Consider the following 14,917-nt stretch of genomic DNA (forward strand, 5'->3'; position numbering starts at 1 on the left):
AGGGACAGGAATAGCTTCCAATTCATTAGTGAGTCAATCTGTCCGTCCATCCATCTATCTACCTGAGTGGTTTCTAAGGCCATGTGTCACTGTATTTTTCCCTAAAATATCTCTCTGTTGCTATCACTGACTGGCCACTGGCATTTTAAACCACCATCAAATCTGGCTCAGAGCAGGTCTACAAGACAAGGTGGTTAAAACAACTGTCTTGTTCACATTATTATTGTTATAGCAACACCTACTGGTCCCAATGTGCTTGGTGCTGTACATACACTTAGAGCAGGACAGTCCCTGCCCCAAAAAGCATACAAACTAAGGGTCTGCCTTCACTGCTGAGCTAACTTGGGTGATCAGCACCTGGCTTTGCCTAGCCCAGGTGTAGTTGCCACGCTGCAAAGCTCGACCCAAGTTACCATATCCTCACTGGAGCTGCACTCCCCTCTGTGTGGCACTAAGACTTCTGGAGGCAGAGCCCATGGTTCTTCGTGCTGCAGTGTGACCTTTTGGGGTTCTGTCACAGCTGCTGTGTAACCTTAGATGTCTTAATCCAGTGTTGCTATGGCTCTGAGCCCTGTCTCGGGTAGCCAGCCTAAAAGCATAAAGGTGCCACCAACCTAGTTACTTCTTGCCAGGTGACATCAACAACCCTTCCGGTCCCAAGTCTCCCCAGATCCATCTACTTCGAGTTCTGAACTACTAGACCATTGGACTTTTCCCCTCTGGTTCATTGTGTGCTTCTTCCGGCTGTTACTTTTCTGCCTCCCTCTCCCTGGCTCTCCGGTCAGCTTCTCTCACCCTCTGGCTGCTCCCATCTTTGGTGCTCTTGGTCCCTCTTTCTGTTAGTCATTGCCGATATTTTGGTCCACTCTGCTGTCTCCAGCTTCTGCAACTGTATCTGAGCCAGCTGGAATTAGACAGCTGACTCACTAGAGGCGGCTGTGTCTTTGCCCTCCATTACTTTTTGTTATTTTAGTCAGTCTACGTGTTTTTACACTTTCTTTTGTTCTGTTTCCCTTACCAAAACCCCCCCACAAAATAGTCAAACTGTCACCTTTCTTTGACTGTCCTCAGCCTTCTCATTTACAAACACTTAAAAATGTAGTATACCAGTGCTTGCAGTGTGAACCTCAGTCCTATAGCTGCATGTAAATCCTGTTTGACTATACCAATGTGACACTTCGTTTACCTTCTATGTAGATGTACTTTTCATTCTCCTCTGAGGCATTGCCTAGTTCAATTTACATTGGGGACACGGGAAAACAAGTAAAACAATACTCCTTTGTCTGCTTGCAAAACACCTTTTTAAGACCATATTTCCAGCATGCATCTATCATACTTTATACATCGCCCATACTTATATCACACAATAATATTAATGACCAGTGTGTTACTGCACAATCGCTTACATGGCACTTTTTAGATACACTTTATGACAACAGTGTGTTGGGGCAGTTTCAGACTTGATGAGAGTTATGGTATGGTGTGCCATTCGCCAGTTGGCACTGAGGGTCACCCAGGGTCACATGCAGTAAGCTGAGTTGCTCTGTGAATCTTTCCCAGTGAATTGTGGTAGAACTTGTCTGTCCTTCTCGGCACACAGGGGGAATCGTGAGAAGGCTATCAGCCATCAAGCAATGTCGCCTGCCTCCTCACTGCAAAGTGGGCGGGTTCCGGCTGTAAGCATGGAAGGGAGTCAGTTAGATTTTTAAAGCTGAAATCTAACGAGCTAGGTTTGCGAATTGGATAAGAGTTATTGCCAATAGATAATGGAATCTAACCCCTTTTGATTGAGTCCAGGGAGCATTAGCTGACTAGTTTTAATGCTGGGTTCTTTTCAGGTCAACTTTTAACTTGAACAATATTTCTCAAATCAGGACACTTGCTTATTCTTAACCAACCACCAATTTATTAATTCCCCCAGAACCACATTAGCGGCAGTGGGGATGTAAAATGCATTGACAAGGGAAGATATTTTTCTGAACTGGAGCAAGTGGAGACATCAGGGCAAGATGCAGAGAGGCAGTTCTGATGCTAGAAGGGAAGCTGGGTTGGATCACAGAAACCCTCTTGGGATCTACCACCTGATGTGCCAAGACTACTACTACCCCTGCTTTCCCTGCCAGCTCAGGACTCCAGCACCCCGTCTTGCTGAGCCAGACACTCCTGTCTGCTCCAACACAGACCCAGGGTCTGAATTACTTGCCCCAAAGTTGTAGGTTTATCTGAAAGCAGCTAACAGAAGTGTTCCTGTCTTTAACACTCAGATGCCCAACTCCCAATGGAGACTAAACCCAAATAAATCCGTTTTACCCTGTATACAGGGTAAACTCATAAATAGTTCACCGTCTATAACACTGATAGAGAGAGATGCACAGCTGTTTGCTCCCCTAGGTATTAATACATACTCTGAGTTAATTAATAAGTAAAAAATGATTTTATTAAATACAGAAAGTAGGATTTTAAGTGGTTCCAAGTAGTAACAGACAGAACAAAATAATTCACCAAGCCAAATAAAATAAAATGTGTAAATCTATGTCTAATCAAACTGAATACAGATAAGATCCTCACCAGTTCCAGAATGCTCCCTTTTACAGACTAATCTCCTTTTAGCCTGGGTCCAGCAGTCACTCACACCCCTTGCAGTCACTGCCTTTTGTTCCAGTTTCTTCCAAGTATCCTGGGGGGTGGAGAGGCGCTCTCGTTAGCCAGCTGAAGACAAAATGGAGGGGTCTCCCAGGGGTTTAAATAGACTTTCTTTTGTGGGTGAAGACCCCCTCCTCACTCCTATGCAAAGTCCAGCTCCAAGATGGAGTTCTGGAGTCACCTGGGCGAGTCACGTGTCCATGCATGATTCACAGTTTTTTTACAGGTAGCACCCATTGTTTACATGTTACCTTGAACGTCCTCAAGTAGACTTCTTGTGTGGATTGGAGCATTCCAAGATCCGTTGTCCTTTAAGTGTTTCTTGATTAAGTACTTAATTTCAACATTCCTTTCTCCAGGAACTGACCAAATGCTCTTCTAAGGTTATTTAGAAATCAAGCCAGTACAAGCCAACATTCATAACTTTGAATACAAAAATGATACATGCATACAAATACATTCCGTAGATCATAACCTTTGAGATGTTACATGGCATACGTAGCATAAAACACATTCTAAGCATATTTCCATAAAGCCTTATGGGAGGTACCGTCAAACCCCTATAACTCACCTACCACACAGTTACGGGAGCCCCCTCTTCCAGCATGCCGTCCTTCAGCCCAGCTCTCGCTGCATGTTACAGCATCCCCTCTGATGTCTGGCAGGCTGCAGCATTGTTGCCACGTTCCAGGGATTTACAGCAGACTAGACAGGGCCTGGGAGACATGTTATCGGTCTGCAAACAGACAAACATTTCCTGGGCTGTGAAGTTAAAGCCATTTGGCAGGGAACTTGCTCTTTTTCAGTGTTTCTTGGACTGGCCACATTGCAGCTAAAATTAGCTGAACAAACTTTTGAGGACAATCTGTGTATGGACAGACTATAGATAGTCCTAAGGGGAAATTTTACTTCCTCTTGCTTAATTTTGACCTTATCCCATCTAGAATTAGCCATGGTTGAGCTCCATGAAGCTGTGGTTCAAGGAGTCCAGTACTTACGATTCATCCAAATCTACTACTTACCTTCTCATTGGCAATCTCTGTCTGTTAGAGCTGGTTGGAAATTTGTATCATAACTTTTTTCCAAGGAAAAGGGTTTTATGATTAAATGGAAATTTTCCATTTTTATAAAATAAGAGGGACATAGTGAAAAATTAAAACCCTGATTTCTCCCCCCCCCCCCCAGCTGACAACCAAAAATGTTTAGCTGCTGAAAACTGATTTTTTTAATTAGTACTAGTAGTATTTGGTTGTTAAAACCTGCAGGTTTGGGGGTCATGGGTGTTCGTTTTTTGACAAAAACCCACCCGAAATTCTTGTTCAATTTTTCAGTGGAAACAAAGAGTCATTGTTTTCTTTGAATTTTTTTAGTGGAAAATAAAATACATTTTTACCAGCTTATCCATCCATCCATCTGTCTGTCTTGCATTGCAAGTGTATGTGTGCAGGGCAGGGAATCACCCCTCACTCAGGCAGCTGAATTCCAGCCCTGCCCCCATACCCTGCAGGACTCCATAACAGCTTGTTGATCCCATGGACGGGAGAGGCTGAGGCTACCATGCCTGCTCAGCTCTGGGAGATGCCGCCTGCTGCTGTGAGCTGATCTCCTCTGACCTTCTCTCCTCTGTCAGCCCACGTGCCAGTGCCGCACGCTGGACTCTGCTGGCCGCCTGATTTCTCAGTGGTGACTCCTGTCGCTTGGGAGCTGTCACATTAGTGCATCGCTCAAGGGGGAACTCCAGCTCCAAGAGGCAGTTTTATTCTATTTATTTTCATGTTGGTTTTTTTTCCAAGGGTGGTTTTATTTCCCAGAGTGGGGATTAGCTGCTGGAGCTGGATTCATTCCCCACAGCATCCAAGCTGCTCTGCTTCTCCACCACCTCTATCTCCTGCCGTGCTGACCTAGAGCAACTCAATTATCGGGCCAGGTCACCACTAACCTCTGGGCTTTTAGGAGGATGGTAATTTTAAACATGCTCATGAAATCTCATTCCCGGGTCTGCTTTATAAGAGCCTGTTGGAATGTATCATTCTGTTCTGTAAACCAGCATAGCACCTTTTGATGCCGGTCGCAACAGCAGGGGATCTGGCCTGTAGATGTTTAAGATAAGATATCCGATCCACTGTTCAGCCTGCCAAGCAGGCGGATTGCTCATTGCTCATACAGGATATTTCCCATTCCCAGTGCTTTCCCCAGCCTTGTGTTCCATTCAGGATATGGTGTTTTCCAGGTAAACACGCTGCCCGTGTCTCTAACAGCTGAGGAAATCCTGAAGCAGTAGAATTCTACTGATATCAGCGGAGCTACCCCAGTGTGCCTCAACTGAGGATCCAGGCCCTGCTTTTATCCAGGCAGGAAAGGTCCAGATTTTTTTTCCCTCAGGTTACTGGTCCAGAAAAGAGGTGAAAGGCTGAGAGGCAAGGGGAGCAGATGTGCTGAGTTACTGGGACATATGCTATTGATTCTGCCAGCTTTAGCAAGGAACAGCCTGGAATCTGGGGGTTAGGTCAGTCGGAGTATTCCCCTGGGGCTAGCCTGTTGCATCTCCAAGATGTCTGGTGCTTTTGGATCTATATTATCAAGAGCCATTCTCTTTCCTATTGAGGAGAGGCTTTTGTACTCTCTGCTAGCTCACAGAGGCAGGCCCAGGAACTTGTGGGGCTGTGTATCATTATTAAAATGACATGCTCTGACTCCTCTTGCTTGCCAGCAAGTCGTTGTAGGGAAGACTTTGTCAGCAAGCACCCCTGGTGCCCATCAGTTCTTTGAAATAAAACTTATCAGGCTGCCTTAAAAATCAACTAGACCTTACCTAGAATGGACAAAGCCTGATGTTGTTGCCAGCAAGAGTGAAGTCTTGATTGATGGAGCACTCTCCACAAACAGCGTGGGGCGGGAACAGTTAACAGTGCCACTGCTACTGCTTTTCCTGTGTGAAAGAGAGACCAGTAAGGGTCATCTGGGTTCTGCAGATGCACTCATTAAAATACTACATCTCTACTCTCTCACAGCTGCTCCCTCCCACCCTCTCCGACATGCTCATGTACACTGGCGCACCTCAGACGCATTCTTTCTCATTCACATGCATGCCTTCATCTGCTCACGCTCACAAATGCATTGTCATGCACACACATCCCCTAACACATGTGCAGACTCACACTCTGACATGTGCAAACAAAGCATATGCTGTCTCACGTGCACGCACACAATCACACGCTTTCTCAGAAGCGTGCGCACACATACACAGATATGCATGCCTCGCTGTCACATGCACCAGCTCAACCCCTTCAAACCAGCCCGCACCCCAGAAAACTCTGACCCATCTTCTAGAAGAGACCACTAGATCATCTATCTGAGCTCTTGTATATCACAGGCCATTAAATTTCACCCAGTTCTCCCTGTTCTAACTTGGGTTAAACTAAAGCTGTTTTATTTCCTGCACATTAAGATATTGGTTATGAATATTAATTGCCTTAACATCCTGTTGTGATAAGGGCAAGCGCATTTCCATGCTTTAGCTTGTTGCTAGGGAACTGAGGGTGACATGTCATGGATCTCATTTGCTTCAGGGCCTGAACATTTCAACTGCAGAACAACGTTAAGCCATGGAGCAGGATTCACCCGTTAATTATTTAGAACCTACTTAAAAAAAACCACTGTTTTTTCCTCTCTCCATCCAATTTTGCTTTCCGAGCTGAGTAGGGTCATTAATCCCCAAGGCTGCTGTTTGGTTCCACATGCTGCCTTCCCTTAGACGGGAGTGAGGAGGAGCTCTCGCTTGTAACGGAGCTTTTCCGAGCAGCCAGAGGAATGCAGCAGAGAACTGTATTTAAATGTAATTGTCCGTAAACTGTGAGCATAACAGCTCATCACTTCACTTCTAATTTTAGATGTAAACAAGCCGGCGAGTGAGATCCATCATGTTGCCTCCACCTGAGAGCAGTCGCACTGGCACAGCCGCTGCCTGAGCTGGGGTTGTGTCTCAGCTGCACAGCTTCGGCTATTGTCTTTGCAGCACAGGCAGGTTAGAGGTCAGCTGTGGTTCAGCTTTCTGGGATCAGGCCTGCACTCGCTGCATTCCTCCTGCCAATGCAAATGGAAGTTGCGTTGTCCTACCCCTATTGCTGTGGGCGTGTTTGATTCCATGCCAGGGAGTTGGGGCGGTGGCCAGTGGAGCCCCAGGAGGAAGTATGACATGTGCAACACTTGGGCATCCCACCCCTCCTGTCCCTTTCCCTTTTCATCCTCCTACCCCAGACTGACCGCACCAGGAACGTCTGGAAATTGCACAGTGCATCATCCAAAAAATTCTAATGGTCAATTAACTGACCCAGAGAGATTGGAGAGTGAGAAGAAGCTGCCCCTGTTAAGCTTTCCTTTGCCTATGCTGTCCTCCTCTTCTAGAAACTCTCCCCCAGCTGCCATGCAGGAGAATTCCAGGAAGAGGATACAGACGGGCACTTTTAACACTGAAACAAAGCCAGAAGAAAGCGGGAGGCCCCACAGGTCCTCTCCTGGATGGGGCCAATGCAGGGTTGTTCCCAATGCAGGGTTGTTCCCTACAGTCTGCTCTTTAGGGATTTGTCCGATGTATTTCTTGCATCTCTCAGACAACAGGGACTTCCACCCCTTCACTTGGAGAGGCTGGTCCACAAATAGTTAGTCCTTCCTGTTGTCTGTGCCCACTCACCATAGATTCTAGGCATTTAATTTCACACATGTGCTCACCACTGCAGTGGAATGAGTGATGGAAAAAATTATTCATCCAATGCTTTGCGATCGCTCTTATAAATTATTCAGCAAATATCTTCATGAATCATTCCACCAGCTCTGTAATCCGGGTGAATAGTCAAAAAGGTTTTGTTGAATTATTTATTGGAAAAATATAGTAACATTTATCAAATACCAAATTCTACAAATAATATTCATCCAGGGACTTCATACAGGTGAAACCCTCAGGGCAGCCATGCTCATTCCGTGAGGTTCACCTCTTGTTCTCATCTTTGGGGTGATGTCACTCCCTGAATTCTCCATCCCATCGTTGCAGTGGGAGGATACCCCTGTCCCCAGCACCCTGCCTATTAAAGCAGTTTGGTTTCTCGTGTCTGTGGTCAGTCCATTCCATTTGCCCTTGGCCGAGACTTGGATCTATGTCATTGCAGCAATAAGACAAGACACAGAAGGTGTCACATCCTGGTCCAGGCCCTCTGGAAGGAGACCACTCTGTTGTGAGTGGACCCGACAGCTGGATCTCACATGCTCCTAAACCAATCAGGTCTGGATAGAGCCGGGTCACTGTTCCTGGATCTGGGTCTCCACCTGCAGACCTCGTGCCTGTCCCCCTTCCTTGAGATGTGGTGCTCTGTAGAAAACCAGGACCTCAGCCCTCCTGAGGCCACCCCCTTCCCTCAGAGTTCCACCTCACTATGGGCACCCTGAGCTTCTCAACTAGCCCCTTCAGAGACGGGCTAGCAAAGGAATTTTTTAACCCCAGGCACTGTTCCTCTTAAAGAAAAGGCTAGAGACTTACAGATCTTTGAAAAACAAAAGGTCCTAAGATGCATCCTCCCGTTGTTTCATCTCACCAAATCACATGGCAACTGGCAGTTTACTCATTCTCAGTCAGAATTAGCATCATGAAACAATCCTCATTGTGTTGGAAGGGCAAGGAAATGAGAACAGGGGGAGTTGCTAACAGTTGGTTTAATGTTGTATAAACGGCTGCATCTGGTTGTGAATCTCTTCCTCTGATCTCCCACACAGCCAGTGTCGCAAATAACAGCACTTTGTCAGCGAGATGGCCAGCTGCCGCCAGCAGGAGGCTCAGAAATGCCAAATATAATTATAACATTTATTTTGAAATACAGTCTAGAGCTTGTTCCCGGTGAGATACGTGGTGCCTCTCACCACGTGAACCTGCCAACTGCTGGCCTGCACAAAATGGAAACCCTCTCCTGTGAGAAACGGGTGGGAATCCTAACCCTTCTCGCTCTCACGGCACTCACAGGAGTCAGTCCTCTCCTGATGAGTGTTAAAATACCACGGGGCGATGCTGCTGTCACCAAGTCAAAATTGGGAAAGGGGAATAAATCTCACCTATCCTTGAACAGCCCATGAGCAAAGTGGAAGGGCTCTTTCTAAAGCATTGCTCCTGTCTCTGCACATTCCATTAGTTCAGGTAGGGCATGAATCTCTCCAGGAAATCACAGCCCTAAGAGGAGTTCTAACTGGCTGAAGCATCAACTTACTACCAAGAATAAATAAACTAACTTTTTCTTTCTTTTTTTCTTTCTCTCACTGCCTGTGTTGGCTAATTGCAATTGGTCATGTAAGCCACGTGGGATTCTTGTTCTCTGGCTGATGAGCACACTACACTCGGATTCCCAACATGACCAGAGGCTCTTTTCATCCACTCATTCATGCTACATCCATGCCGGTAAAACTCAATCAATCGAATATTCCCTGAAAGCAAAAGAAAACGGTCACAAGTGATTCTAAGTGCAGCTGAAGAGAGTTCATTTAAGAATCTGAATGAATATTTACTCAACTCTAGTTCTGAGAGTCAGTACCGAGGATGAGGGCCAGATCCTCAGCTGGGGTACCTTGTCATCAGTCCATTGAGTTCAATGTCCCCCATCTCCTCAGCTGTTTTAAATCAGCATAGCTCTGCTGACTTCAGTGGAGCTGTGCTGACGTATGCCAGACGAGGATCATGCCTGGCGTGGCCACTATGGCGAGTAATACATAAGCTACTGCTGTCTCCAACCGAGGTATATAAATTCAGTCGAGTAGTTTCAGGATTTAACTTCTCCCTATCAGCAGATACTAAGGAAAACATAATGTGAAGCCATCTTAAAGCAAGCTCAAAGGCAGAAGATTGAAGGTTCAAATAAACCCTCTTTGAATAGCAAAGATGGGGCTGGGCAAAAGTCCCATTAGAATCAAATCACCTTTGTCTGAACACCTTAGCACATGTGCAGATATGACAATGTTTCATCGATGGGTAATGAAGTGCAAATGGAGCTTCAAAGAGGTTCATCAGATTGTGGCTGGAACATTGACATTGGCAAGGACTATCTGAATATCTGTCCCCATGGCTCTTTTCCTTTGATCTCTCTGTTTTGTATAATCACACTAATTTTGCCTCTCTTTTAGGTAGGGCAAGCTTGCTTTCTAAGGGCTCTCCTGGAAGAAGGAGGAGTACACTCCATTCTCAAAGCTCAATTCAGTGTCTAAGCACACAGACCACAGGAAATGACAAAATGTCCGAACACCTGTTCTCCGGCAGGTCTTGGAGCCCTCTTCCACCTGTGCGCTTGTGTGAACATTTCCAGGCTCAGGGAGGGCAGATAAATATGAAACCCTGAGGAACCAGCTCTGACAAGACAGAAATAGCTCTTGTGTTCTTGGTCTGAGCCTCACTACGCACCTGGGCTGAACCCTGTTTGCATGAAGCGTTCTGGTGCCAAATTAATGTGTTGTAAAGGAGCGAGTGCAGAGGAATGCCAAGGAACTGCCTGCTTTGTGGCATTGACTAGAGATCTATGTGAGGCAGCCCTAAGTGGAAAGTTCTATTTAGAAGCCAAGTAGGTTTTGTTTTTGCCAAGTGGAAATTAGAATGGGTGTAAATCTAGCTGAAGAAAATGCATTGCTCTCTTGGGGTGGGGGAGCGGTTCTCCTGTTTTGTTTTGCTCTCGATGTTCCATGTATTACATCATGTGGCTAAGAGCAAAGTATGAACTGATTAGACACTGGAAATCCAGCAGAGCAAGCGCTATCAGACACTGGAGCCAGGGAGAGGTTAGAACGTTGTTCATTTAATTTCACGCAAGAGATAGAGAATTGTCAGATTTTTTTCTCTCATCTTCTCCTTAACCCATTTTGGAAGGTGTAACTCCGTCTAATCTGATCTCTTGAGATCAGATAAGATCAAATCATTTGCAAAATAGGTGAATGGAATTAATTAAGTGAAAGATCAGGGCCCATCCCGTGTATAAGATCTTGGACTGTAATGCCCTGCAAGTACATCTAGAGAAGATAACATTAGCCATACAAGCAGAGCTAATTATGATAATGAAAAGCCAATATGATGAACTAGCATAAAAACCCAAGCAAGTAGAGTTAGTCCTTCTTTGTTCAATGCACTTTACAAACATTAGCTAATTAATCCCCTGTGAGGTAAGCAAGATAGTTATTGTTATCCCCATGATGGGAAAAAGCGAAGCAGAGAGGTTGAAAGACTTGCCCATGGTCACACAGAGCTGGGCCTACCATCAATGTTTGTATTACAGTAGAATCTAGAAGCTGAAATAAGGTCCCATTGTGCTTGGCACTGTGCAAACACATAACATAAGACATTCCCTGCCCGAAAGAGTTTGCAATCTAAATAGACAAGTCAGGCGATGGATTGGAGGGAAAACAGAGGCCCAGAGGGATGAAAAATATGAAAAAGGTCATACACCCGATCAGTGGCAGAGCCAGAAATAAAACTCATGTCTCCAAACACTCAGCCCCCATGTGCTAACCACTACACCATGCTGCCTTCCCAAGAAACTCCTCTCAATCCTATTAATTTATGCTTTCAAGGATTAAATCTGGCATTGCTACAAAAATGCTATAATTAACAAAGCCATTCAATATTTTAACTTGACCTTCCTGGGTAAATAAGAAGCTCTCTCAATTATTATAACAAGGCTGGATACCTAAGCAGGCTTAAGAGTAAGTGTTCAGTTATACCAACAATATGTCTTTGGCAAGCTTGCGCAATTCCAGGCCTGCTACCAGCTGAAGGAACTGAGGACAACTAAATATTTGCCCATGTGAGAGGGCCGTGCTGATGGCTAATGAGATAATAGCAGGGACTAGCCAAATATGAAATGGAAAACGTCTATTGCCAGGACCAATTGAAAGGTCCACTCAGCAGCCTCTGCACAAAGAATGACCTCAGAGGAAAAGCTTTTTGCCTTATAAAGAAAGACAAGTCAAATGGAAAATGGATATGTTCTTCCTTAAAAACTCATCTTGTATAAGAAAAGCCTCTTTTTATTCATTAAACTGAGCCAATCTTTCTGGAAATCGAGCTATTTTTGTTTGAGTCTAAAAGCTAGGTCTCCCGTTGAATTCGGTAGGATCTGGACACCTACATTGCATAGGCTCCTTTGCAAATCTCTGCCTGAACTGTCTGTTAACATTCCTTTGATGAAGATTCCTTTGTCTTTGTCAAAATATTCCTCTGCTCCATTCCCCCCAGGGAGAGGGGGCAGCAGAAGGCCAGGTTAGGCCCTTGAACACACAAGACCCATCTCTGACATTCTGAGCGCACCGAGAAGGTTCAGCACAGCGGAGGGGGTGAACTGGGAATCCTTGAGCATGGCCCAGAATTGGTCAGGCTTTGTGGTTCTTGTGAAACCGTAAGGGGTAAAGCCTTCAATTTCCCATTCACGGTTCTAAAGACTATAGGGCTAAGCTCTCTGTGCTGCAGATACACCTCTGCTCTTCCCAGCTGGAGCTGGGTAACAACCCACATCGTGATGACTCTGGCGCACTGAGCACCTATGCCACTGCTGTCAGAGGTGATACATCACACCTACTATTATGTGCGTCATGTGTATGGGGTTTGTCTGTGTGTTAGTTCACATATACGCCACGACCCTCTGCTGAAGGAGATGTAGCCTACCTATTGATGGGGCCGGGGGGACATATGAGGGCACATGTACTTCTGCTTTCAAGGGTAACATGCAAGTTGTGCTCAAGGGTCTCTCTTTGCAAATGTCTTGTCTTCAAAGCGTGGCCTGAATAAGTGACACACATACAAGCTCCGCTTCTCCTGAGAATTGTTAGCCAGCCTCCCTTCAGTCCCCGAGTAGAAATTTGTGGCTTTGGAGCTGACGGCGATGAGTTGTTTTGCTCATGCTGCAAGCATCCCATGACAGCCAAACGATCCATGTCACCAGGGGCCATTAACCATGCAAATCTGACAGTAGAAGCTGAAGCCCCATTTGTCTGGTTTGGGGATGGCCCTAAACCTTGGCGCCTTTGGCTCGCATGATAGATGTAAATATAAACACTCTCTTAATGTGTATGTAACGTGTCATTAGTCTCTGTCGTTCAATGTAATTTAATGCCATATTTATCCTATTGACATAAGTTATTTCACATACAGTTGCTGCGAATTGGCTTTACAGGGATCCTGGTGCTTCAGCAATGGGGAGATTGATTCTGGTTATAAAAATGAATTTGGTAACCAATAGCGTGTTTTGGAGCTGCACATTGACTGGCCATGTGTCCCTGCTCACCGTTAGTACACAATGGGCTGTACATTAAGTGGGGAAACCATTCAGTCACAGAGAAAGTTGTTAAGGAAGGTGCCACATTTTCCAGATGGTTAGTTTATACCCAGCTTCCCCCAGTGGGATGTTTCCAGATATGCTGCCATATCGGAAGGAAGGGGGTGGGAGTCAGTTGGTCTGTGCTATATCTTCTCCCTTGGGTTTCATGCTTCCTCTGAAGAGCTGCAGATCAGAGGGCCCGACTCTGCACTCACTGAAGTGAGAGAGGAAGGGGTGATCTGGCAGTTCAGAAGACCTGATGCCAATTCTCAGCTCTGCCACAGACTCCCTGTGTGACCTTAGGCACATCCTTTAATCTCTCTGTGCCTCAGTTCCCCATTTGTAAAGGGGGAAATAATCCTCCCTGTGGCTGTCTTGTCTATTTAAATTGCAAGCTCCTCAGGGGAGGGACTCCTCCTTACTCCGTGTCTGTACAGCACCTTGCACAATGGTGGCCCTGATTTTGGCTACTGTAATACAAATAATAATCAATAGCAGTTCTGGTATTGACATCGGGGGAGCTGGATCAGTCCCTGGTGGCTTTGGGTGGGAAAGGGTGAGGTGCCAATTCTTTCTGCCTTATTTAAGAGGAGATCCTCCTTATATTCTTACTGTTTCAAAAACTGTAATAGGAATCCCTGCCTGAACCCCCTGTGCACAGGGTAGAGTTTCTAGGATCATGGGCCATTAATAAAAATAGTTTCCCAAGCCTTTTAATTGGTTCTTGTAACGCCTCTCTTATAATCAATGTTCTCCAGACCTGCCTGCAATTTTGTTCTGAAAAATAATGAAGTTACACGTGGCTTCAATTAGGAGACAAAATATCTACCCTTCTGGGGCTTCATGTATTTTTCACACCTGAAAATACTCCACAAATGGCAGTAAACAAATGCAAAGGACATAAAAGCTGAGAGGGAGTCTCTGTAATTGAGCAGGATAATGGGAAGAGGCTGAATAATAACATCTATTAATAATGACACTGTAAGTGGAGGTCTCCCAGAGAAAGCTTCTCTGTGTGCCAGTCCTACATTGATTGGCTTCCCGCATACACCAAAAACAACACTGTCCATTTTCTACAGAGCTAATGTGAGCTGTGAATGTCCTGCTTACCCAGGACACCGGCATAAAGCACATGGCTTCCTTGCTCTCCATCCCGAGTCAAAGCAAACTGGACGCTCCCCCCTCCTCCCAAGCACTGCAGCTCCACAGCTACCCATGCCACGGCTGTTTGAGTGAAGATAGCCTGCGGAGGGGGGGCGGGTAGCCTTCTACTGTAGGGTATTATAACGTTATTTATTTGCCTGCAAGGAGTAGGCAAAACTAGGATATGTTAAACCCTTGTGGAGAAGGGACAGTCTTGTTTCATGTCTGTACAGCCCCTAGCATAACTGAGCCTGGATCCCTGTTAGGGAATCTCTAAATGCTGCTGTAATGCTAGTTACGGAGGAAAGGATGGTCCCGTGGTTAAGAGATTGGACTGGGACACAGGAGATCTGGGTATAAAACTCAGGTCAGTCATAGACACCCCGTGCGCCACTCAGCCTCCCTGGGCCTTGTTTCCCCCACCTGCACACTGGGGATAATAATTCTTTCTTTCTGTGTCTGTATAGGTTGTGTAAGCTCCCCGGCTATGTGTTTGTACAGCACCGAGCACAGTGAGACCCCGATCTCAGCTAAGAATTACTGTTCACTGAACACTAATAAATCTGCTGCAGTTATTTCTGTGGCTTTAATACCATTCACAGTGAAGTGCAATGTTCCGCAGCCATGTGTTCAGTACAAAAGCCGAGGTCATGAGTATCCCAGCAAAGATGCTGAATCGGAGCTATTCGTGCTGGCCTCAACACCATTGAGCAAAGCCTCTTCTGAGGACCCAGCCCCAGTAACAGCGCTATCCCGCTCCCTCTCGTGAGAGGAGTGTATTATAATATGATTATGTTACATGA

The 14,917-nt window shown here is 45.7% G+C and overlaps 1 protein-coding gene and 1 long non-coding RNA gene across 14 annotated transcripts in view; one reads left to right on the plus strand and one right to left on the minus strand.

The window, feature by feature from the left end:
- LOC120375811 overlaps nt 1-14,917 on the plus strand; it is a 371,245-nt gene that overhangs the window by 337,813 nt on the left and 18,515 nt on the right. Inside the window, exon 3 of one of the 13 annotated variants that reach the window (XR_005586819.1) lies at nt 4,874-5,003. The exons of the other annotated variants lie outside the window; for them this stretch is intronic. The gene's annotated coding sequence lies outside the window, so the exon portion shown is untranslated. The remainder of the gene's footprint in view (nt 1-4,873; nt 5,004-14,917) is intronic. 13 annotated transcript variants of the gene reach the window in all.
- On the minus strand, nt 1,404-5,567 carry LOC120375814. The gene is made up of 3 exons (XR_005586821.1): nt 5,456-5,567; nt 3,215-3,379; nt 1,404-1,674 (listed from the first exon to the last, which is right to left on the minus strand). It is a non-coding gene; the product is annotated as an uncharacterized LOC120375814 (long non-coding RNA).

This window comes from Mauremys reevesii, linkage group 12 (assembly GCF_016161935.1).
Source record: "Mauremys reevesii isolate NIE-2019 linkage group 12, ASM1616193v1, whole genome shotgun sequence".
Classification (NCBI taxonomy): Eukaryota; Metazoa; Chordata; order Testudines; family Geoemydidae; genus Mauremys; species Mauremys reevesii.